This window comes from Anomaloglossus baeobatrachus, chromosome 1 (genome assembly GCF_048569485.1).
Source record: "Anomaloglossus baeobatrachus isolate aAnoBae1 chromosome 1, aAnoBae1.hap1, whole genome shotgun sequence".
NCBI classification, from domain to species: Eukaryota; Metazoa; Chordata; class Amphibia; order Anura; family Aromobatidae; genus Anomaloglossus; species Anomaloglossus baeobatrachus.
The window spans coordinates 340,784,820-340,797,716 of NC_134353.1; positions in this window are offsets into that span (position 1 = coordinate 340,784,820).

Consider the following 12,897-nt stretch of genomic DNA (forward strand, 5'->3'; position numbering starts at 1 on the left):
ATCTCAAATTTGGACTCATCAGACCAAAGCACAGATTTCCACTGGTCTAATGTCCATTCCTTGTGTTCTTTAGCCCAAACAAGTCTCTTCTGCTTGTTGCCTGTCCTTAGCAGTGGTTTCCTAGCAGCTATTTTACCATGAAGGCCTGCTGCACAAAGTCTCCTCTTAACAGTTGTTCTAGAGATGAGAAGGTGTGTCCAAACTTTTGGTCTGTACTGTATGTGATTTATATAACTGTCTATAACGTAAAAAAGCTGGGTGAACATGCTATACATGAGATGACTCCCATCATGTTTACTAGAAGTTGTGTTGACAACCATAACATCAATTTCATTGCAATTTTACTCCGGTCTTCCCCTGGAATGGTTCTATGTAAGTTAGCAAATATTTGTAGAAAAGTGTGACTTTTTTTACTACAAAGTCACAAAAATTGTTGAATTTTTCACTTTGTGGAAAATTCATGAACCAAATGCACCACATTGATGAATACTACAAATACTACTAGACAAAAAAGAAAAGTGACTTAACCCCTTAAGGACTGACAATACGCCTTTTAATGGTGGCATAAGGGGCCTTATTTCTCAGTGCCGCTTTTGAACAGGGTATAGCACCCCAAAGCATTGGAAAATCTCCTGGGTTTCAGCTACCGGGGGTTACTGAGACCCTAGAGATCAAGATCCGGCTTTGTTTTTCTGGTCCCAGGTCAAGTGATTGACGTTATACACTGTATAACAGCGATCAAATGAAAGGGAATGCATTGCTGGTAATAAAATAAAATTATTTCTCTCTCATGTGGCATGATCAAATATAATAATAAACTTCTTGGATGTGGTTTTGAGTACTTTTAGGGGTGCAGTTTTTAAAATGGTGTCACTGATTGGTATTTTTTGTCACCTAGGCCTGTCAGAGTTACTTCAGATGAGATGTGGTCCTTAAACAAATGGTTTGGTAAATTTAGTTGAAAAAATAGGAAATTACTGATGAACTTTGAACCCTTTTAACTTCCTAACCCCCCAAAAAATTATGTTTCAAATATTGCGTTGGTGTAATATAGAGATGTGGGAAATGTTATTTATTATCAATTTAGTGTGATATAACTTTCTGGTTTAAGGGCATCAAAATTCAAAGTTTGAAAATTGCTAATTTTTAAAATTTTCATCAAATAGCACAAATAAATGCAAAAGATATCACCTTAGTTTTACCCCTCTCTTGAAGTAAAATATGTCACGACAAAGTCAATCTCAGAATCACTGGGATCCGTTGAAGTGTTCCATAAGGTGACACTGGTCACAAATTGAAAAATTGGCCCGGTCACGAAGAAGAAAAACAGGCTCAAGTGTGAAAGGGTTAAGGTCAAAATTGGCTTCATCCATAAGAGGTTAAAAAAAAAGCAAATAGTGCATTAGGCCTGTAGTTTTCTACATTGCAAAGTATGAGCACATAATGGGCTAACTTCCAAATTACCTTCTTTTAATGTACTTCTTGAAAGTGAGTGAAATATGAAAAAAATGCTTTAAATTTTCCATTATTTACAATATTTTATTCATTCAAAGCTGTTTATCATCTTTGACAAGAAAAAATGCTTTGAAATTAAATTGTTTCAGAAATAAGAAAATAAGAAAAAAAACCGAAATAATTGACACAAGCTGTTCTAATAAAAACAGTGTGTCAGGACTTATCAAACACAGTTTTGTAAAAATCAGATACTTCCCGCAGAGTTAATTTTTTTTTGTGTGTATTTTGAGATTTAAAGGTGCAGTTAAATCAGCATGCAAAACTCTAACATTAAAATGTATTAATGCCCTTAACATTGAAATGAAGGGCATGTCATTAACACTGCTTGAACAAGAGCTTGAGCCGAAAAGCCCTCAGGCTTTCACTGCAGAAACGACATCACTAATTTTCATTTTCGATTCTGACACTTCTCAGTGTGCCGTCTCAGAGAAGATTGGATGTATAACGAGTTCAAAGGTAACAATTCTGCTCTATTCAGTCTGTGATCTTCAGTAGATAAGGCACACCTTCCATAATGCCATCAGTGATACACTGAAGATAGGCAGCTTTAACAATAATTATGTGTTATATCTACTGGACACTTCTTTGCTTGCTGGTACAATTATCAAAATAATCTTAGTCTGGAACACATAAAATAAGAACATTAGAAACTTCACTTTCTGTGACTCTAAAAATATGAAGCATACACTATACAATTATATATGGCATACATCATTTAAAGTCTGTGATGTTTTACTATGTAAATATATATATATATATATATATATATATATATATATATATATATATATATATATATATATATACATACAGTGCCCTGCAAAAGGATTTGGCTCCCTTGAATTTTTCAGCCTTTTCCCACATTTCAGGTTTCAAACATAAAGATAAAAAAAATAAATGTTATGGTGAAGAATCAACAAGAAGTGGGACACAATTGTGAATTTGAACGAAATTTGCTGCTTTTTTTTACACTTTTGTAAAAAATAATAAACAGAAAATTGGGACGTGCAATATTATTCGGCCCCTTTACTTTCAGTGCAGCAAACTCACTCCAGAAGTTCATTGAGGATTTCTGAATGATCCAATGTTGTCCTAAATGACCGATGATGATAAATATAAGCCACCTTTGTGTAATCAAGTCTCCGTATAAATGCACCTGCTCTGTGATAGTCTCAGTGTTCTGTTTAAAGCGCAGCTAGCATCATGAAGACCAAGGAACACAACAGGCAGGTCTGTGATACTGTTGTGGAGAAGTTTAAAGCCGTATTTGGTTACAAACATCCCAAGGAGCACTGTGCAAGCGATCATATTGAAATGGAAAGAGTATCATACCACTGCAAATCTACCAAGACCTGGCCGTCCATCCAAACTTTCATCTTAAACAAGGAGAAGACTGATCAGAGATGCAGCCAAGAGGCCCATGATCACTCTGGATGAACTGCAGAGATCTACAGCTGAGGCGGGAGAGTCTGTCCATAGGACAACAATCCGTCGTACACTGCACAAATCTGGCCTTTGTGGAAGAGTGTCAAGAAGAAAGCTATTTCTCAAAGATATCCATAAAAAGTTTTGTTTAAAGTTTGCCACAAACCACCTGAGAGACACACCAAACATGTGGAAGAAGGTGTCTGGTCAGATGAAACCAAAATCGAACTTTTTTGGCACAATGCCAAATGGTATGTTTGGCGTAAAAGCAACACAGCTCGTCACCCTGAACACACCATCCCCACTGTCAAACATGGTGGTGGCAGCATCATGGTTTGGGCCTGCTTTTATTCAGCAGGGACAGAGAAGATGGTTAAAATTGATGAGAAGATGGATGGAGCCAAATACAGGGCCATTCTTGAAGAAAACCTGTTGGAGTCTGCAAAAGACCTGAGACTGGGATGGAGATATGTCTTTCAACAAAACAATGATCCAAAACATAAAGCAAAATCTGCAATGGAATGGTTCACAAATAAACGTATCTAGGTGTTAGAATGGCCAAGTCAAAGTCCAGACCTGAATCCAATCGAGAATCTGTGGTAAGATCTGAAAACTGCTGTTCACAAATGCTCTCCATCCAACCTCACTGAGCTCGAGCTATTTGCAAAGGAAGAATGGGCAAGAATTTCAGTCTCTCGATGTGCAAAACTAATAGAGACATACCCCAAGCGACTTGCAGCTGTAATTGCAGCAAAAAATGGTGCTACAAAGTATTAACTTAAAGAGGCCAAACAATATTGCACACCCCACTTTTCAGTTTATTATTTTCTATAAAAGTTTAAAATAAGCAATACATTTTGTTCAACTTCATAATTGTGTCCCACTTGTTGATTCTTCACCATAACATTACATTTTTTATCTCTATGTTTGAAGCCTGAAATGTGGGTAAAGGTTTAAAAATTCAAGGGGGCTGAATACTATTACAAGGTATTGTATATATATATATATATATATATATATATATATATATATATATATATATATATATATATATATATATATATATATATATATATATATATATATGTATATATATAAAAAATATATTTTTTATTTTTATAATTATTTATTTACCATTTATGGTCTGCTTCCTACATTAGATAATCACCAATTGTTAGAGAGCAAACCCGTACCAACACCTACAGAAATAGTAAAAATGTAATTTATAATACAATCATAATCATGGGTTTGGGGGTATATGGGACCAATGGGACCATTCTGAAAATTGACATACAAAACCAAAAAGAAAAAAATGAACAAGAGGTCACAAATAACAATATCTTTATTGGTATTCAATAAAAGAGCATATATTAAATATTTTTAAAAAACACAACCATTGGCTGGAAGGAAAAAGGGCATCACAAAATAGTAACCTGCAAACCACAGTATACAAAAAAAGAGGGGATTTTTTTATGTGCAAAAAATAGGAGTAAGTACAAAATTGATTAAACAGCAAGGGGAATAAAGTGCTGAGAAAGAGTAACCTTAAATTAAGCCACAGTATGTACACCTAATTGCTGCCTTAATATGCAGCAATGCTGAAACCACAAATTTATTACCCAAATATATATATGAAGAAAAAACAAAAAGCCAGCACTAAATGTGCACTTCAGCACTAAAAATTCCAAACTGTACTTATTATAAAAATTTTGAGATTTTTGGCAAAAAATTGCAATTTCTTGAGCTACCCCGCCACGTCACGGCAAGATTTTGGCGGTTGGTGACTGTTCACATTCAGTCATCAGGCCCTGTCCACAGGCTATTTACTTCATGCAGCATTTGCTTGGACCTGTCCCGCCCACAGCCATGACTCACGGGTACGGGATTGAAATAGACCAGGTGAGTAGTAAGTACAGTTTGGAATTTTTAGTGCTGAAGTGCACATTTAGTGCTGGCTTTTTGTTTTTTCTTCATTGAATTGGTCGGTGGCTGACCCCCACCTTGCTATGCACCCCAATTTGGGATGTATTCCACCTGTCTAGATTTTGGCGGTTGGTGACTGTTCACATTCAGTCATCAGGCCCTGTCCACAGGCTATTTATTTCATGCAGCATTTGCTTGGACCTGTCCCGCCCACAACCATGACTCACTCATGGGTATGGGATTGAAATAGACCAGGTGAGTGCTGCTAAGAGCAGTTCTACTATTTCATATGTGAGGCCGTATGGCACAGTTTATAAAAATATTTTAGTGTAGGACTGCCCCAAATGAGATTTGCCGTGACGTGGCGGGGTAGCTCAAGAAATTGCAATTTTTTGCCAAAAATCTCAAAATGTTTATAATAAGTACAGTTTGGAATTTTTAGTGCTGAAGTGCACATTTAGTGCTGGCTTTTTGTTTTTTCTCCAAATATATATATGTAGCGTACACCAAATATGCGGCTATAATATATATGCACGAAGGAGAAAAGAACGGCAGCACTCGCTGATGTTTAGTTTAGAAGGCAGTAAGGCGGTCATTTATTTTACTGCTGAAGCACAAATGTCAAAAACGGCTTGCTATCCAACTTCTATAGCCTCCCCTCACCTCCTCCTGCACATGTACCCGTCTCCCCAGTAAAATAAATTACCCGGCTTTCTCTCTCTCTCTGTATATATCTACAAATATGTAAATTTATGTAATAAAACAAAAAAAAAGTATTTGGTTTTGCCGCATCCGAAACAACTCGATCTTTAAAATTGTCACGGTAGGTGCAAAAAAAAGATTATTTATAAAGACCAAAGAAAAACTACTAAAAACAGTTTTTATTACTTTAATATTAAAAGTATAATTATAACTGAATGCCCGACCTCCTTAACCGTGCGCAGAACACTACTCAGACAACACGGGGTGAGGGAATTACAATATTAAGACTTTATTGGATCCCCAAACAATTAACGGCACATAGCACATAACCAGCAAAACACACAAATGTAACAGGCAACAGTTTCTCACCCTTCCGCTGGCTCACCAGGGATTTAGAATGTCCGTGCCTCACAGCTTCCAGGGCAACTTACTCCAATCTAGCAGCACCCCACTTTCGGCGGGCACCGATCGAGAATGGAATAACACCAGATTTAGGAAGCTGGCTTAGGTTTGCAAAGTCTGTAGTCCAGTGACTGTATTGTCCCAAGCTGGATTCCTTCCTTAAGTAGTCCTTGATATCAAAGCCGAATCCTTGCATTCGATGCTGAGGTCCATGTAGTGTTATAATCCAGGTTTAGTTAAAGCTTGCCAATCGTATCCACAGATCCTAGATTGGTAGATTGTAGCAAGAGTCTCACTGGGCAATGGATAATCCTCCTTCTTATACCCCTGAGCTCTCCATTCAGACCATTGGGGTCTTCACGATTGGTGGATAAGACTAGGTTCTTATTGGCTAGATCTCAAGCCGCATATAAAATATCTCAGTAATAATGGTCAATGGCAGAGTCAGCTAAGTTAAATCGCATCCAGCAAACACATCGTAATACAATGGGTACTGTATATAAATTTAGGACACTTTAAGGCCTCTTTCACACGTTCATGAAAAACCACGCATGTTTTTCACGGACGTGTCAGAGGTGTGTTTTGCCCTCTGTGAGCCGTGTTTATGGCCTACGTGTGTTCTCCGTGATAACACACGGAGAATGGGAACTTTCTGCTCACTTGCCCCTGGCATCGCTGTCCATGGTGCTGATCTTCGGTCTCCGGTCCTGCCGACTCCCTGCTGCTGCAGCTTTCGGCCCGCAGTGGAGTGAATATGCAATGAGCATAATGAGCGGCGGTCGGAAGCAAATAACAACAGCGGCAGAGACTGCAGGGCTGGAGAAGGTGACTAAAGTTTTTTTTATTATTTTCTCAGACGTGTGTTTTCTCCGGTGCGTGTCACACGGAACACTTTTGTGTGGTCCGTTTGCGTTCTGTGTGACACCCATGATGCTGGAGAAAACGGACATGTCTACGTGTGGAGCACACGGGCACATGTATGCTCCACACGTACACACGGTCGATGGCAGAATACGCATGTGAGCGCAGACCCATTGATTTAAATGGGTCTATGTGTGCCCGTGTCTCCGGTACGTGAGGAAACGGACCAAACACGTGCCGGAGACAAGGACGTGTGAAGAGGCCTAAAAGGGGATAATCTGTCATGATGCTACTGGATATTTCAGTTTGATACAACTGATTTTGGCAATGAAAAAAAACAAGAATGAATTAAAGGATTTGTAAATCTCCTAATACCATATTTTACTAAAAGAACATGGATCACCTATCAGACGGTGAAAGTTTGATGTTTTTCTATTTTATTTGAAAAAATAACTCATTTAGAAATTGATGGCAAGAACATATCTTTCAAAAGTTGTAACATTGATATGTCTATTATTGTATAGCATCCCCTCGTCTTCTTAAAACAGTCTAGATTCCAGGGTCCAGGGTCTTCTATGCTGAATTTTTTTATTTCATAATGCACCAAATGTCTGGACTGCAGGCCGCCAGTTCATCATAAAAACTCATATTATGGGAAGCCATGCTGTTGTGGTGGATGCAGTATGTGCTTTAGCATTATTTTTCTGAAATATACAAGGTCTTCCTACAATAAGATATTTTTAGGATGGAAGCATTTGTTGCTATGTAATCTTTATACAGTATAATGCTTAGCATTGATAGTGCCTTTCAAGATGTGTAAGCTGCCTATTAGTGATGGGCAATTATGGTTGCGATAGCTTGTTACTCGATTGAGCCTCTAGCATTTGAGTTTGAAAATGCTGGAGTTTCCCATTGACTTACTTTACACTCAGTACTTGAATCATGTTGGGAAAACCCAATGCTCTATTGAGTACCAAGTAGTGGTGAGCATGCTCATCCATCACTACTGCCCATGTCATAGGCACTAATACAACTCCATGTAATCAGAGATTAAGGATTTTGAGCTGTGTGCTAATAAGCTGGATGGTCCCTCTCCTCTTCAGTCCATAGTCTGTGGTTTCCATAAAGAATTCCAAATTCATCTGACCACAGAACCGCCTTCCATTTTACCGCAATCTATTTGAAATGAGCTTTGGATGAGAGAAAATAGCAGATTTTCTGTTATATGGCTTCATCTTTGCATGATAGAGTATTTTTAGATTGCACACCACATTGTGTTCACAAGCAATGATTTCTGCAAGGATTCCAGAGCCCTTGCAGTGATTTGTATGATCAAATCATGTCTGTATTGAGCGTTGACCTTCTCCATTGAGAACATGGATTTCTCCAGAATCTCTGAATCTTTTAAAGTGTATGTGTTAGGCTGTGTGCACACGTTGCGTTTTTTACTGCGGAAACGCTGCGTTTTGAACCGCAGCGTTTCAGTGGCAAATTGCATGCGTTCAGCTTTCCCAGCAAAGTGTATGGGAAAGCTGAAAAATCAGTGCACACGCTGCGTTTCTTTCCGCAGAGTTTTGGATGCCAAAAATCGGTGCGGAAAGAAAAGCAGCATGTCACTTCTTTTGTGCGTTGTGGCTGCGTTCTCTCCCCCATTGAAATCAATGATGTGGAGTCAGAACGCAGCTACACCGCATGGACCTGCTTTTTTGTTGCGGTCCGCGGGCTTTGTCGGCACGCCAGAACGCAGGCATTTACCTGGAAGTGAGGTCAAGAGGTTTCCTGTTGACCTCACTTCCTGGCAAAGCCCCCAGTGTCGCCAAAGTGCCCGCCCCGACCCCCGACCCCCCTCCCGAAAATCCAACATGGCCGCGCGCACAGTAGCGCACCGGCCGCCCTGCTCCTATGTTATCTGTCGCATGTGCCTTCAGACATGCGACAGAAAAATGCACCCAGGCCCTGCCCGTTCACCCCAATTCCCCCCGGTGTCATACATACCTGTCCGGTCGCAGCGCTGATCCCCCGCGGCCCCCTCCTCCTTCACAGCAGACGCCGGCCGGTCACATGTTCCGAGCAGCTGACAGCCAGCACTGTGTTCAGTGTGAGCTGTGCTGGCTGCTCGGCACTCTGCAGCTGTGACCCGGGGAGAGTGGGTGCAGATTTTTGCACCCACTCTTCTCAAATGGAGGGTCTGCCCTCCTAGAAAATGGGGGATACGTTCCCTGAACGTGCCCCCATATTCTGGAAGGTCCAGAGCCGACGTGGGACATCCAAATGGATTTCTGCGGACCCATTTTTTTTATTAAATTGGAGAACAAGGGAATGATTTGGGGAGTGTTTTTTCTAATAAAAAATTTTTTGTTGTCTTTTTTTGCTTTTGTTTACTGTCAATTAGTTATGTCGGGTGTCTGATAGATGCCGTGACATCACTAATTGCTGGGCTTGATGCCAGGTGACATTACACATCTGGTATCAACCCCATTTATTTCCCCGTTAGCCAACGCACCAGGGCGCGGGATGAGTTGGGGAGAAGCGCCAGGATTGGCGCAAATAATGGATGCGCCACTTCTGGGGCGGCTGTGGCCTGCTATTTTTAGGCTGGGAAGAGTCCAATAACCATGGCTCTTCCCACCCTGAGAATACCAGACCTCAGCTGTCAGCTTCACCTTGGCTGGTGATCTAATTTGGGGGGACCCCATGTTATTTTTTTTTATTATTTTTATTTATAAATAAAAAAAAAAACCTGGGGAGCCCTCCAAATTGATCACCAGACAAGATGAAGCTGCCAGCTGTGGTTTGCAGGCTACAGCTGTCTGCTTTACCCTGACTGGCTATCAAAAATAGGGGGGACCCCACGCCATTTTTTTTTTTGTTTTTGTGATAAAAACTAGGCTAGGCACCCTTTAGTGCCACATGAAAGGTACTAAAGGTGCCAGCTTAGAATATGCAGGGGGGGGTGGAACGTTGTATATATATTTGACCTCCATTGACGCTTTTTAGGCTGGATGCCCACAATCGGGGTTTGCAGCGTTTTGGGCGCAGATTGTTTTCCCTGCGTCCATGACGCTGCGTTGTGCAGTAGAAGCACAGTGGAAGGATTTTTAGAAATCTCATGCCCACTGTGCTTCTTTTCTCCGCAGCATAAACCGACCGGTGGCGCAGCTTCCCGAGCCTCAGCATGTCAATTTATGCTGCGTAGATGAGTGTTCTCTGCAGGTAGCATAGAGCTCCACAGCAGCCTGAACCCAAATCGTGGGCATGGGCAGCTGCGTTCTCCCGTGGGAAACACTCACATCTCTGCAGGAAGGCTGACACTGGGTACTAGACGCCGTGTCGCTGGATCATGGCCACATAGCCCAACAGTGAGAATATTGTTGCTACAGCTACATTTTGGGGGAAGTAGCTGTGGATTCAAAATGATTAATATACTCCTGAATAAAATCCTTGTGGGGTGCAGATTCCAAAATGGGGTCACTTGTGGGGGTTTTCTGACGTATAGGTACTCAAGTCTTAAAAAACCCACCTAAAAAAACGCATGAAAAACGCATGAAAAACGCATGAAAAACGCATGCGTTTTCGATGCGTTGTTTCTCAAAAAGCATTGTTTACTATTCTCCCCTCTGCCAGAGGGTGCGTTTTTTTCCGCGCGGAAAAAAAAGCAACGTGTGCACATACCCTTAGGAGATTTTTGCTCCCTTATCTGAGACCAGCATTACATAATCAAAGAGACTCTAAATCCAACAATGTATGTTTACTTTACTGGGTACAGCGGTTCTCACACAGTTTGTAGATTTAGCATGCAGCAGAGCTTAGGAAGCTTCCCCCACCCACACCAGGCTCTCTGCATACAATTTCTATAGACAGTGAGCTGCTAATCAAAGCTGGGGATTAGCTGACTTCTAGCTAACCTAGTCCGGCAATGGGAATCTCCTGAAGCCAAAACAAATATAGTAGGAAAACAACAATACACAGTGTGATAAGAAATGTGTTGCTGAACTCTGTGAGTCAACCTTTGGAACATGCTGTCTTTCACATAACATTTTTAAAATACTGCTGACAGATTCCTTGTAACTTTTTCAGAACATCCAATTTACATGAACGGTGCAAGTTAGAAGTGTATGTATGGATTGGAATGATGCAATGAGCCCACCCTGTACTTGGCAGCTAATAGCTGTGTATTCCAGCCAAGATCTCCCTCTAACAATTGGGGGAGGAATTAAGGCCGCTTTAAACGGTGTGATATCGTTACCAATATTGCTAGCGTGCGTACCCGCCACCATCGGTTGTGCGACACGGGCAAATCGCTGCCCTTGGCGCACAACATTGCTCAGAACCGTCACATGTACTTACCTGCCTAGCGACGTCGCTGTGATCGGCGAACTGCCTCCTTTCTAAGGGGGCGGTTCGTTCGGCGTCAGAGCGACGTCACTTAAGTGACCACCCAATACAAGCGGATGGGCGGAGATGAGCGGAAAGAACATCCCGCCCACCTTCTTCCTTCCTCATTGCGGGCGGGACGCAGGTAAGGCGAGGTTCCTCGTTCCTGCGGTGTCACACGTAGTGATGTGTGCTGCCGCAGGAACGATGAACTACATCGTTATTGCAGCAGCAAGGATAATCGAGATTAGGGTGGATGTCACCGATGAGCGATTTTGAACGTTTTTGCAATGATTCAAAATCGCTAATAGGTGTCACACGCAACGACATCGCTAACGCGGCTGTTTTCTTTAGAGAACGTGCCCTCAATGAGTATTTATTGTGAGTTTTATACTGCATGATTTTGCCCCATCAAAAATGCAGTATAAGCAAAGTGGAAGGGATTTATTGAAATCCCATATCCACTGGGCTTCTTTTTCATGCTGCGTAAACGTACCCGCGGAGCATTTTTCCATTCTGCAGCATGTCAATTTCCCTTGCGTGCACGCTGAATTTTCAGTGTGACATTTTCCCATAGGCATGCATCACATGCGGAAAATCTGCTAGTGAAAAAACGCACATGTGGTTTTAGTGCTCTTCCGCAGCGTAAGCACATTAAAAAGACTTGTAATCTGCATTTAAGAGATTAAATAACAGGAAGTTTCAGAGCCAAAGCAGCTTTATTTAATGCATGACACAAAAAAAACAGAGTGAAAAATTAGATAAAATCATATGCTAAAAAAACGCACAAAAAATGCACTGAAAACTAATGTGCAGAAATTCTGCAGCGTCAGAAACTCAACAAATACTGATCGTGTGAATGTAGCTCTACATACAGCATCCAAACTTTTGGGGTTGTACAACTGCAATAGATAATTGCACATTCATAAATGATTTACTAATGAACAGAGGAAGGGACTCTCACTTTTGCTCTTCACAAAATAGCATATTTTTCTTGAATATTGGTGGGACTCACATCTAGAGATGAGCGAACCGGCCGTGGTTCGGCTCGAGTTCGGTTCGTCAAACGGAGGAATTGTTCGAGTTCAGTTCGGAGAAAGTTCGACGAAACGAACTCGAACCGCATAGGAAACAATGGCAGGCAATCACAAACACATAAAAACACCTAGAAAACACCCTCAAAGGTGTCCAAAAGGTGACAAACAACTCACAACACAACAAAAACACATGGGAAAGTGACAAGGACATATACTCATGCGAAAACAAAAGAGCTGGACAAGGAAAAAGAGGAGGAGACACAGATATAGGCATGGCACGCCCTTCTAAAATCATGTAAAACACCACAAGGTGACCAAGCGGAGTTTCCCTTTTTTCCAAAAATTGGGCCACACACACACCCACCCCTTCAGTGGCAGCACTTGTGCCCCAGTTGCACACTTCACAGCTAGATTTGCATCAAGCACATTCAAAAATACGCCATACTTAACCGTCCCCAAGATGACATCGGGGTAGGTAGCAAAGTCTTTCCTGATCCAAGCTCTGTGCATCTTGGATCATTTTTAAAAACAATGTAAGCAAGGGTTACTCCAAGCGGAGTCTCCCTTTTTTCCAAAAATTGGGCCACACACACACCCCTTCAGTGGCAGCACTTGTGCCTCAGTTGTACATTTCACAGGTAGATTTGCATCAAGCACA